Here is a 12450-nt window from a genome sequence, read left to right as displayed (position 1 = left end):
GAAGAGTTGCAAGCCTGGGTCACTGGAAGAATTACAAGGAGCTGTCAGGCCTCAAAGCCTAAGGAAGGAGAGGAGTAATGTCCTAGGCCCAAAGAGCTGAAACACTGGACACCATCCATCATGCCTGAGAATCCTGACACCCTCGCACTGAGACCAATAAAAATTGTCACTGTATAGCTGGGGATGGCAGTACCAGAGGCCTATTTTTTTTTCAATTTCATATGATTATTATTTATTGGATAAGGCAAATGTATTTATTCAGTCATATTCATTAGGCCAAATTGTTTTAAAGTAAACATATTTGTAAGATGTATGGTAAAATGAGACATAATATATCTTAAGATGCTTCTTTTTTAAGCACTGGCAGGTACCACCTGCTGTTGTTGGCTGCTACTTCTGCTCCCTGCTGCAAGTCAAAGGTTACATTCTGGGGCCACTGATGGCTAAAGCCCAGAACAATGAAGCTCCAACCTGAGAGCCTAGACTCATAAGTCTCTGACTTCTAGACCCCAAATCAAAAGCCCTTAACTGCAGGCCTCTCTGAGTCTGCCACTCTAGATCCTAGGCCTTGGAACTTCAGGCTTGTGGCCAATATTGGAAGAGCTACTCCTCACTTCCTCATGATTTCTATACATGTAGAGCAAAAGGATCCCAGACAGTGGATATGTAATATTCTCTCCATCAGAATATCTTCAGCATGGCTGGATGTCTTATTTGTCTTCCAAGGCACCTGTCCTGAAAGAGTGAGTCATAGATAAGCTGTGTCACATCTACTGCAGCTGTTAATTTGAGCAGCAGCTCCCAGCTCCCTTGAACATAATCCAAGGGGAAATTCTCTTGGTGAAAGTAATGTCTCATTTAAAGAAGTACATGGGATCAGCTTATATGATCATATGTACATAGCCATTGAGCTATTGTGATCCTCTGCTGAGACTATCCTAGACATATACTAATTATTACCAATGAGGGAAACCATGCAATGTTTCTTTGGGTCTGGCTCCCTTCACTTAATATGATTTTTTCCAAGTCTTTTCGTTTCCTTACGAAGATGATCCTAAGTGAAGTGAACTCCAAGATATGGAAACAAGAGGTTTTTCATTGTTGTTGTTATTTTTAATGTACTATGTAAAATTATTTCTTTTTTTCCCCCTATGGTTTATCACCTGTTGCCCCTGTATTTGATTTTGTTATCCTGGGTACTGTATATGCTGAATTAGGGGAGGGATGAGAACATCAAAATGGTGAGACAAAGGACAAAGGATGAACCAATGCAACAGCAATACTGACAAGACAATATGTTGGAAATTAACTATCCAACTTGGTAGGGAGAGCTGGGGGAGAGGAAAAGTGGGAGAAAAATGTGAAAAGGGGTAACAAATTTGACAAGAAATGTACTCACTACCTTAGGTATGTAACTGTAACCCCTCTGTACATCACCTTGACAATAAAATGAAATTTAAAAAAAAACACTAGAAATACCAGATATCTATACTGTCATGACTGTATCACTCTGAGTTAATATGATCATTAATTGTGATGGCTCATTTTAATATGTATATATATAAATATACAATATAGACACTTAATTTGTATATTTCCTATTATTCTACTTCACTAAATTATGCTTGGATCATTCCTATTCTATAGGTTTTATGTTCTAATTGAGTTTTTCAAAGTGAATTATACATGTCAATAATTACCAAATTCTTTGGAGTTTGTATTCATTTTTGTTTTGCTAAATTTTTATTCTGTAAGTTCTCATTTATTCAACTGAATATCATTATTCTCCTTAATTTTGAGAGCTTAATTATACTGACTGAATTTTTTTAAAAGAAGTAGATAGGACATAGATAGAAGACAGATATGATAGAGTCATACATAAAGATAGACATAGAGGTATCATTCCCTCTGGAAAATGTAGGCATAGGTAGGAGTCTGGTAATATGAGTTGATAGATATCTTGCCAAATCCCTCATGAATTAAAAATTATGATCACCATCATTAAAATCACAACTTAGCTAAGTATGTTCACATGACTTACAGGCAAAATTTGAGATAATAAGAATAAAATTGAGTTAAAATCATGCTTTGCATTGTCATTAAAGGAAAGGCTTTGACTCATGTTTATATCATTTTAATCTGTATATTAAGAAACATTTATATGAGAAAATTCATTGGTCTCTACTACACAAAGCTTTTTTTATGACTTTTTCAGAAGATGATTATTAAAAACATGTAAAGTTCCATATAAATAAGATGAATGGGAAGACTTTATTACAAACACATTGATAAATGGCTCATAATAAACATAATTTCCTTACCTTCTGGGGATAAAGTAAAGATCTAAGAGGAGAAAATAGGGCTATAAAGCAAGTAATTTATTCAGAATGCTGCAACTTTCTGAGATCTGTACACTATACAAAAAGCAAAAGGCTCCACAGAGAATATAGTCATCCATAAGAAAGTTATCAGGCAGAGATTTTTGTCAGCATTTCTAAATAATTTACATCAAATTATTGCAGTTATTCAGTGCATACATATAATTCAGAAAACGTGAAGACATTTACAAAATTAACCACATTTCCAATAATGAAGATTTAAAATGCCTGAATAAAAAACATTAATAAGAAATTTATAGTGATATGTAAAGTCTAATATGTTAACTCATCATCAGTTTCTAGTGAGCAACTTTTCCATTGGTCTCTGGTTTGTGATACACAAATTGTTACACCTACTCTATTGAATTAAGTTAACTGATCAATATAATGAGTCATTTATAGGCACAATAATCACTTTGTCTCAATTATGTCCAATCTCTAGCTTAGAATAACAGATTTATCATTTGCATCAAATCCAGACCTTTATATTATATCAATACAGGAAACATTTTATTCATTTTCTATGGAACATATTTTGAAAAAATCAAACACATCATTTTACATTTTTAACTACTGATCCTTAAATATTATAAGCTTTTAACCTATTGAATAGCAATAACATAGAGAGTGGTTATTTGGTAATTGAACTAGTTTAAGAAACTGTGATCTTGAAAATAAAACTGTCTGAAATCATTTGCAAAAACTTGAAAAGTATTTGTGTCCCAACTCAGTGTCGCTTGAAAATGGAATGTACTAGGCCTGGACACAGTTGGCTCCTAATCCCAGCTGCTCAGTAGGTAAAGATTAGTAATAGGAGCATCAGAGTGCAAGGCCAGTCAAAAAGCTAGTAAGACTTTGTCTCAACAAATAACCTGGGTATAGTAGCATGCGACTGAGATTCCAGGTACCTAGGAGGCATAAATTGAAGTATTGTCATCTAAGGGTGGTCTCTGGTGAAAAGCAAGACTTTGTTAAGAAATTGAGAATTTAAAAATAACTTATTAAGAAATACCCTATAAAAGAGTGTGGTCTTGGTGGATCATGCCTATAATTCTAGCTACCTGAGAAGCTGAGATCAGGAGGATTAGTTCAAAGCCAGCTTGGGCAAAAAATATGATAAAAGCCCTTCTAAACCAACAGCTGGTTATAGAGGGGGCACATCTGCCATCCTAGCTAAATGAGAGGTGAGATTGGGAGAAATGTGGTTTCAGGCAAGCCTGGGCAGGTACTTCTTCAAAACACTATTTCAGCAGAAAGAGCTTGCACAGTCATTCTAGCTTGTCATTCTAGCTACAACAGGAAGACTAAAATAGACCCCTTACAATCCAGCTGTGCATTAGGGAAGGAAGAGAGATTCTATTTCAAAAAACAATGAGGGTATCAAAGGGCTGGGGACATGGATCAGCAGTAGAGTGCTATGCTCTGAGTTCAAATTTCAGAATAAAAAGGAAGAAAGGGGAGGGTAGGGGAGGGAGAAAGAAGAAAGGAAGGGAGAGAAAGAGAAAAAGGACCATATTATTGGTTCACATAAGGAAGAGTGAAGATCTGGGATAAATATTTTTGTGCAGCTGATCAGCAACACAGATAACATCAGGAAAGTCTCTTCTTTATTTCATATGTTAACCATAGTCTCTTTGTGTGTCTCTCTATCTCTATCTCTGTTTCCCTCGGTCTCTGTGTGTCTCTCTCTGTGTCTCTGTCTCTGTCTGTCTGTCTTTCCGTCTGTCTCTCTTCCCACCCCCCCCCCACACCTATCCTATATCCTGGCTTGAAATTCCTATTTTGCTTTAAAACACTTCAGTAAGGGGGAAAAGAGATAAGTGAAGCTGGATAGGAACAGGAGGGAAAAAAGAAAACAATGCATAAATGACATAAAAATTGTGATTTTTAAAAATCTGGGTAGTTGATACATAGCAAAGATTCACGCTACTCTTCTCTCTGAAATTTTAGGGCCTAGGTTTTTTTTCAAATCTCTTTTAAGTTTAAATATTATTTTCAGAGCATTGACATAAGACCACACACACACACACACACACACACACACACACACACACACACACACACACCTCTACCTGAAAAGTAAAAAAAGAAGAAAGTATCTGTTGAATGCAGTGGTTAACAGCTGTAATCCTAGCTATTTAGGAGGCTGAGATTGGGGGACAGAGGTTCAGGGCTAGCCCAGACAGGAGAATCTCAACAAATAAATAACTGTTTGAGCACGGTGACACACATCTCTCATCCCAGAGACAAAGGGAATCACAAATAGGAGCTTCAAATTCTGACTGGCCTGAGCATGAAGCCAAACTCTATCTCCAAAATAACCAATATAGCTGGTGGCTCACACATGTAATCCTAGCTACTCAAGAGGCTGAGATGTGAGGATTGTGGTTCAAAGCCAGCATAGGAAGTAAAGTCTATGAGACTCTTAGCTCCAATTAACCATCAAAAAGCCAGAAGTGAAGCTGAGACTCAAGTGGTAGAGCACCAACCTAAAGCAATAAAAGCTAAGGGGCAGTACCCAGTACTTGAGTCCAAGCCTCAGTACTGGCACAAAAATAAATAAACAGATAAAATATATAAATAAATAACCAATGAAAAAAATGACTAGCAGAATGGCTCCAGTGCTAGAATGCCTGCTTAGCAAGTGCAAGGTCCTGAGTTCAAATGCCAATGATGCCAAAAAAAAAAGGAAAAAAGAAAACCCTGATCAATGAGACAAGTGATTCTACCTACGTAGTGTGGCTGATGGGAGAGGAAGAGCATTGAAGGCAGAGTTCTCACTCCATCTCTAACAGGTGACTAGAATCTTCTTAGCCTTGGCTTTCCAGATCTAATTCCCTTCAAGTTTGAAAATACTCTGTAGGTTAGATTCCCTTTGGAGCCACTAGAGTTGATGGATTAAACTAGAGAAAGTTGTTTCTTCCTTGTGCTTTGTTGTTTCTACTGTCAAGTGTAGACCCATTTCTTCATGTTTATTTGGAAATACAAATGTTCAGGATTCATTATACAAGCTATTAAATGAATGACAACCTCGTTTTCAAGCAGCAGAATATCTTGTCCTTTAAATACCAAGTACATCTTGACATAAAACACACATAGACACAAAAAGGGAAAAAATCCTAAAGGACAGGAGAAAATAATAGCTCTTGAGAAAGGCTGTTTGGATGATTTGAGAAAGTCCACTTGAATGGAGGAGGCCAAAACACAAAACATTCAGTGATGTAATTTCCCAAAACCCTTCCACTTGGCCTTCTTCAGGGATTCAAGAGAAGAAAACATTATCCTATCTCATGTACAAAAATGAAATGAATTGGCCAGCTGGGGCCAGGCTTTGGGGCACATTTAGTATATGCCCAGGTTTTATTTGGCTCTGTGGTCTATTCTGAGCTTTCAATGCCTTTTGCTCATTTTGTTTGACCAGCTCTCCTTTAGCCCTTGTGAGTATCCCACCGCTAATATGTATAGGGCAGTATGTGTCCACTTATAAACAGACATCCTCCATAGGTAACAGCATACGGGGTTCAACAGGTGGAGATGAGGCCTTAGGAGTGCAGCAGGAGTTGTTCCAGGCCTGCCTAGAAAACAGCTTTTCTCAGCAAGGCACTGGCTCACACCTGTATTCCTGGCTAGTAGGAGGCTAAGATCTGAAGATTGCAGTTCAAAGCTAGTCTGGGCAAAAAAAAAAAAAAGAAAAAAAAAAGAAAAATCTGTGAGATTCATCTCCAATTAACCAGCAAAAAGACATAAGTGGAAGTATAAATAAATACACAGAAAAACAGCTTTTCTCTCTTTCTCTGTTTTTTAAGTCCCGAAGTCCTTTCTTCTGCTTTTTTTCTACATCTTTCCTTGGTGCCTTCCCTTGATTCAGCCCTATCAGCACCATAAACTGCTTCTGGCAGAACACATATGAGGTAGGTCATCATTTAGCACCTCCTTGTATCATTTCTTCAAATTCCCATTTGCCAAGATGAGGAGTATAAAGCAAACTTAGAAGGATTCCATTTACTGAGAGCTTACTAAGCATGAGACATTAAGTGATTTGAATAATCTTTGTCTCACTGTTCCATCCCTTATAGTCTTCCAATCACCCAAAATAGAACATGTCATACGCAGGACCTAAACTCTTCTCTGTCAAACTCTATAAACCCCAGTACTTAACTCTAAGCCATCATGGGCCCCAGGAGGGCTGATGTGCCTCTGTAATAGACTGCTAACTATTCAGAGCTATTCACCTAGAGTGACAGGGTAAGATGAATGTCACATGATTCAATCCAGTGATCTACAAATCATGACCATATAATATTCATCTGCAAAATTTGGTAGTAAACACATTAATAGGCTCCCCTCCAAAAAGACTTCTGACAATGCAGTTTGAAGAACCGCACCTTGAACAATTTCCATTGCTCATTCTTAGCAGGTTGCCAGCCTCTGTACCACACACTGAAACACACTGGTTTAATTACCCTTGACAGGCTGTTTCCCTAAACGAGTGGTGTCGGGGTCCTTCGCCTCCTGGCCAGCGGGGGAGGCAGGGAAGCAGGCGCGGAAGGAGGGCCAAGAAAAGGTGAAGGGTCAACGGACCAGCCGCACCCAGCCCCCCCCCCCTTTACTGAGAACAATCAGACAGCCTGAGACAGTCACACAATCTTGCTTTATTGGGAGGAGCTTCGGCCTTAAAACGGCAGGAGGGGGAGGGGTGTGCGCACCTAGCTAGGGGCTATGAGGGGTGGCCTGAGCTGTCCCTCAAGGGTGGATGGCCGAGGGACCAACCCTAAGAGGTGGCCTAATTCTAGGTCACAACCCACAGGACCGCCTCGGGGTTCATCACCAGGCCATCTTGGCTACACCGTAGTCCCAAGGCTGGAAGGCGGGGCCAGCTAGAACTGCCTTTCTGGTTCTGCAGAACCCGGAAGGCAGGCAGGGCTATCTAGGACCGCCCCTCCGGTTCCTGCACAACAGCCTTGCACCCCAGGGCTGGGAAAACTGGCGGGGCCAGCTAATTGCCTCTTTTTTTTTTTTTTTTAAACTCAGGGCCTGAGCACTGTCCCTGGCTTCCTTTTGCTCAAGGCTAGCACTCTGCCACTTGAGCCACAGCGCCACTTCTGGCCGTTTTCTATATATGTGGTGCTGAGGAATTGAACCCAGGGCCTCATGTATAGGAGGCAAGCTCTCTTGCCACTAGGCCATATCCCCAGCCCAGCTAATTTCCTCTTAATGATGCAAGGTGTGCCCCACAGAGTGGTTCTCAAAGTTAGCTACCCAGACTAGAACCACCTAAAATTTGTTAGAAATATGAATGATCAAGCCCTATCTTGAACCTACTAAATGAAAAACTATAGAGTTGGGACCAACAGTCAGTCCATGGTTTAACAAACATGAACGTGTGAGAAACAGCATTCAAATTCATACTGACTTCAACACAGTTGACCTCACTCACATTTCCAGCATCATGAGAATACAGGCCTTTCATATCTCCATGTCTTTATCCTAAAAACTCAACCATTTGCACTAACATATCTTACCACAGACTCTACCCTGAGGCCCATCCTCCTGGAGTTGTGTCTTGTGATGAACTCTCTCTCTATGGCCCTTTGCCTGATGTTCATATTCTCTGGCTTTGTGCTTTTGTGTCCATTGTTCTCCAATTATAAAGTAGCTGTATAAGAAGTAAATTATTTGTCATATCTCTTAGAAGAGATCCCACAACCTATAAGTTACTTCTGGTATAAATCACTCTATTTCTGTCATTTCTACTTGAGAGCTCTTGAACTCTTGAGCTCTTGGTAGACTCATCCACCTCTTCCTCCACTGCATTCATGATTTCAACATCTGCCTGGACAATATCTCTCATGGCTGCCTTGTCTGAGAAGTTATCATGCTTTTGCTTATTTTTCTCAATCCCCAACCACTTACATAATTCTAAGCTATCTCTTCTTCAGTGCTTACCTCTTCAGTTTCTTAAATTCCAAACTTTTTCATCAGTATTTTTTAGGCATTGTATTTTTAGGCATTATTTCTTTATCTGTTGGGTGGTCAATCGGTATTAAGGGGAAATAAAGGATCTGGAGACTAAATGCTGGGTTTGTCCTCCAATAGAGATGCTGTTAAACAGTGCTATCATTTTGAATGTATCTCTCAAAAGTACATGTTAGAAACTCAATCCCCAAATGTAAATGCTAATAAAAATAGTTATAAGTAAAGCTTTGAAGAGGTATTTAAGATTAGATGAGGTCATGATTTGGGGATGCCCATAAGGGAATTAGTTGGTTTCTAAAGAGGAAGAGAGAATAAATTTAGCACAGATGCTCAGTCTCACAATGAATGTGTCACCTGCCATGCTTTGATGAAGCAATATAGACCCCACCAAATGTAGTGCTTTCAGCTCTTTTAGCCTTCAGAATAGTCAGCTGAATAAATTTCAATTATTTATATCATATGGGCTTAACTATTTTGTTATAGCAACAAATGGATTGACACAGACTATCAATTTCACTGAGATATAAATCAGATTCTACCTGGGAATCCAAACCCTACATTGCCATTCAAGTGTTCTTTATTAAATGATTACTTCCTTAAAGTTAATTTCTTCAATAAAAGAATTATCCCGTTAGGAAGCTCTATGTGGCACCAAGAGGTAGGAAATAATATTGTGTCTAATTTGGGACATCATTCTATTTTGGTATCTACTCACTTGTTCTGCTAGGCTGGACCCTGGAGCATATTTAGAGCATATTTAGGACTCAAAACAGAGTAACCAAACTAGCAACACAGCCTTGACAATCATGTCTTTGACTAATTTCAGAGATTAAGGAGAGTGCCATCAAAAGACCTTGGGATTTCAGTTAAAATATTCATCCATGATAATTTCAGCTAAAATGCCTATGAATGATTTCAGGGACATAGAGATGACCACTAAAAAAAATTAGAGTGAATTTCCCTGGTTCTATGATTTCTTCTTCCCACTCCCCACTCCACCCCCACCCCCTGCCAAATCCCTTCCGTCAACCTGGATTGTTTGTTCAACCCCTGTGTGTTTAAAAATAGAGGAGGAGAGTGAACAAATATAAAACAACTTTCCAGCATATGTTAGAGACTCCCACAAAGCCATGTTTTCCACAGTGATCTACTTTAAGACTATGGACATAGCTAACAATGAAATTATATCCTGTTTCCTACATTTGTTTCTAGGTAGATAGATAGATGTGAATCTGGTGGAAAGTGTTAGGTCCTCTCCCTGAGGGCTCCATGTAGCTGCCCCCACCTCATTAAGTCTCCACCCAGTTACCTGGGTAACCTGCAGACCTGGAGGCAGTTACCTCCCATTTCCCTGAGGTCACATCCTAATCCACCTGGCCACACCCCTTGCCCCTGCCCTAGATATAAGGCAGGGCTGGGTGGGGATCGCTCTCTCTTTCTCTCCCTTCTCTCTGGCCATGGATCACCTCGGCCACAGGCCAGCAGTTCGGTAATAAACTTTCTCTCCTGCCTGAATACCGCGTGGCGTTCTCCTTTACCGGCTACCTACTTTAAAAACCTAACATATATGGTTCCGTGACTCAGATAGGGCTTAAGAGTCAGGACAGGCAGAATTCCCTCTATTTTTCTCCTTTTTCTGGGAGTATCCCCAGTCCTGACAGCCCTTTTTCCACGAACCGAACTGCTGTGAGACGCCACGTGGCACTTTTCACTAATACCAATGCTGACCTCCACATCCACCTCCACCTCCACACCACTTGTCTACCCTGGTGAGTGAAACTGCTGCTGCTGCGGTTCTCTGCCACTCCGTCCACCGCTTCTGCTCGGTAAGCTCATCCACTCACCAGGCGCCTCCCTCCCGTGCTTTTTGGGTTTTGCATCACAGTCACACCCGAGCCAGAAAACTGCTAGCACGCCTCTTGACAGTGCAATGAGGCCTGTTCGAAATACTCGCACAGATACAGTTTTTGCCACTGCGATGGTAAATGGTTAGAAGTCACTTATATTCAGGCTCTCTTTCTTTCTCTTTTCCTCTCTTTCTCTTCCTTTTTCTCTCTCTCTCTCTTTCATCTTCCTGCTTACTTGCTTACTGCATAAAATTCCCAAGTCGTACCATCCTTGTGTGCCTTGCTCACAAAGCTGCCTCTTTTCACAGACCTTCGAAACTGAGGCTTGACCACCAATGTGCTTTGTCAGCAAAGATATCTAAAAGTTCTTTTCTCTAGCATTGACCATGTGGTAGATATTGGGTTTAACGGGCATCAGCTCAGGCGCCATTATGCCATGCCACGTGTTCTCTATTAGTGTGTTTGTGTCCTCCTGCCACGCCCCTCAGCATGGCATCCCACTAGAGTTTATCAAAATATGGTTTCTCCATTTTAGAATCTGAAAAATTATTGTTTGCTAGCAAAATTGTTTTTCTAACCGACCACGTGGTTTTAAAATATTGGGAAAAACAATGTCATTTACTATTGGAATTCCAAAAGACTCTACTGCTGAAATTCATTTTTGCATGCTGTAAAACCTATGTGCACAGTGTGTATGTCTGTGTAAATGTCATTTGTTAGAATGTCCATCTAGCTATGTATCTGTGCTAAAACTCATCACATCTACTGAGTTTTGTCATTGCAGAATTCTGGCAAGTATTTGGTCAATTCTTGACAAGGTACAGGTAAGCTCTAGTCCCCTTGGTCTCCTTGTTGTTTTAATTGGAAATAAAAAAAAAGGGCTTTTGTGGCAAAGATGCCTTGGATTGCAGTTCGAAGCCAGCCCAGGCTGAAAATCTCTCTCACACTCCATCTCCCAACTAACCAGCAAAGAGCCAGGCTGGAAGCATGGCTGAAGAGACTGATCTCTTACCAGCCAAATGCTGGAAGTGGAGCTGTGGCTCAAGTGGTAAAGTGCTAGCCTTGAGCAGAAGTGCTCAGGGACAGTGCCCAGGCCCTGAGTTCAAACCCCGTGAATGCCAATGGGGGCAAGCCATCCCAGCAACAAGCACTTAGACCCCTGGGACTCAGCCAGTTCAGGGAACAAGGATCATGGAGAGGAGTAAGAGGAGAATTATGTCATATCCTAAATGGAGTCACTTTGTCTCGCCCTTTCAAAATTAATCAGAGACAGGGGATCAAGAGATAGTAGCTTGTCCATCTAATGTCCATGCCTGAGTATAAGAACTGTCCAAGTCATCCAATTTTTAATTTTGTGCCCTAAACCCTTCCTTTTGCCTTAATATTTTTTTGCCCAGCCCCTGCCTCATGAGACTTCTTTCAGGCTTCATTCAAGGACTGGCATCTACCACCAAGGGACCCTGCTGCTCGCCTTCTCCAGGAGGGGCCACATTTCTGCCTTTTACCCCTAATGCCAATGCCCCTTGCCAGCAGGAAGCAGCCAGAGAGAGTCTTCATCCTTTTTCATAACTATTAAAAGGCTGGAATGTTAGGTCCTCTCCCCGAGGGCTCCATGTAGCTGCCCCCACCTCATTAAGTCTCCACCCAGTTACCTGGGTAACCTGCAGACCTGGAGGCAGTTACCTCCCCTTTCCCTGAGGTCACATCCTAATCCACCTGGCCACACCCCTTGCCCCTGCCCTAGATATAAGGCAGGGCTGGGTGGGGGTCACTCTCTCTCTCTCTCTCCCTTCTCTCTGGCCATGGGTCATCTTGGCCACAGGCCAGCAGTTTGGTAATAAACTTTCTTTCCTGCCTGAATACTGCGTGGCGTTCTCCTTTACCGACTACCTACTTTAAAAACCTAACAGAAAGGATAGTAAATTTCCTGCCTATAATTTGATTTTAGGGTAATCTTAAAATCTAAACAACTATCAGTACAAAGTCTTTATTAAAAACATGTAATTGGCCAGGCACCGGTAGCACATCCTGTAATTCCAGCTACTCAGGAGACTGAGATCTAAAGATTGCAGTTCAAAACCAGCCCAGATGGGAAAGTCCATGAGACTCTTATTTTCAATCAGCCCCCAGAAAACCAGAAGTGGCCCTATGGTTCAAAGTGTCTTGTAGAGCACTAGTCTTGAGCTGAAGAGCTCAGGGACAGTACCCAGGCCCAGAGTTCAAGCTCTAAGACCAAAAAGAAGGAGGAG

At 40.9% G+C, this 12450-nt stretch overlaps 1 pseudogene; it reads right to left on the bottom strand.

Annotated features, from left to right (window-relative positions):
* LOC125355753 overlaps window positions 1-12450 on the bottom strand; it is a 119121-nt pseudogene that overhangs the window by 97807 nt on the left and 8864 nt on the right.

This window comes from Perognathus longimembris, chromosome 7 (genome assembly GCF_023159225.1).
Source record: "Perognathus longimembris pacificus isolate PPM17 chromosome 7, ASM2315922v1, whole genome shotgun sequence".
In the NCBI taxonomy this organism is placed as follows: Eukaryota; Metazoa; Chordata; class Mammalia; order Rodentia; family Heteromyidae; genus Perognathus; species Perognathus longimembris.
Note: the sequence above shows the minus strand (reverse complement) of the source record. Positions and strands in the feature narration are given on the sequence as shown.